A 1,228-nucleotide genomic window follows, 5' to 3' on the forward strand; every position below is an offset into this window, starting at 1 on the left:
ATTATTATTATTATTATTATTATTATTTTGTTGTTGTTGTTGTTGTTTTTCTTCTTTCTTCAAATTTTCTTCCTTTTCTCACCGAGTCTTTTCCGTACACCTAGGGCAAAGAATTTCATTGTATGCTTTCCCAGTTTACACAGGCAAACTCACAGGTAAAATATGTATGTAAAAACTTAATAAATTAATAAATTCATGAATGGATGTTGTTTTCACAGCGATAATGCTCTTCTCAGTACCTGAGTCGTTCCAGTTAACACGATTTTAAAAACTTCCTGTAGGGATGGTAAGCCTGGTATCATGTTCAAATGGGTTTCAGTACCCGTTTTTATTTATCATTCCTAGAGATCCTACAATCACTGGTACGGTAGTCGCTTGAAATGCCACATTTTTGCAATTTCTATTGGCAAGTCTTTATATTTACTGATCTTGTCAAATTCTTTCACCGCTATATTGTGATCGCAAGGAATACTCATGTCAATTAATAATCACATCTTTTTTGTCTGATCTTTTATAATAATATCCGGTTTACTAGCTTTTATAGTTTTGTCAGTATGTACGGGGAAGTCCCAGAGAATCGATACATTTTCTCCATTAGTCACAGCTTCAGGATGGTGTTTATACCATTTGTCAGCAGTTTTGGTTTTATAATGCCGACATATTGCCCAGTGGCTGACTCTGTCATGTCTTGCTTTATATACTATAGGTGCTAAGACTCTACATCCTGAGATTAGGTGGCCTATAGTTTCAATCGCATCGTTACAGAATCGGCATTGTGGGTCAGCTCCATTTTTTATCACATTGGCTTGGTAGTTCCGGGTTAATAAGCTTTGGTCTTGAGCAGCCAATATGAAACCTTCACTCTCTGCTTTTAGCCCTGAACTTCGTAACCATTGATGCGTGTATTTCTGGTCGGCATCAGCTTGTTTGCTACGGGCCACATACTTGCCATGCAGAGGTTACTGTTCCCATCTGCTAGCTAATTTTTCATGGGCTTTTGTCTTTGCAATTAATTTTGTTTTCTTTGCAGCAGCGGTTGGCGCATTTCCTTCAACCTGATCAATCTAGTAGGTATCTAAGGGAACAATAAACGAATTTTTTGCTCTCTTTCTGAATAGAGTGAAGTTTTTTTCGGTCTTTTATGTTTTTCAACAAGTTTTAGCATCCAATCGTTCGTTGTTTCAAGGTATTTGGCCAGTCAGACTGTGGTAGTTTTATACGTAAGTTC

The sequence above is a fragment of the Octopus bimaculoides genome, chromosome 5 (assembly GCF_001194135.2).
Source record: "Octopus bimaculoides isolate UCB-OBI-ISO-001 chromosome 5, ASM119413v2, whole genome shotgun sequence".
NCBI lineage: Eukaryota > Metazoa > Mollusca > Cephalopoda > Octopoda > Octopodidae > Octopus > Octopus bimaculoides.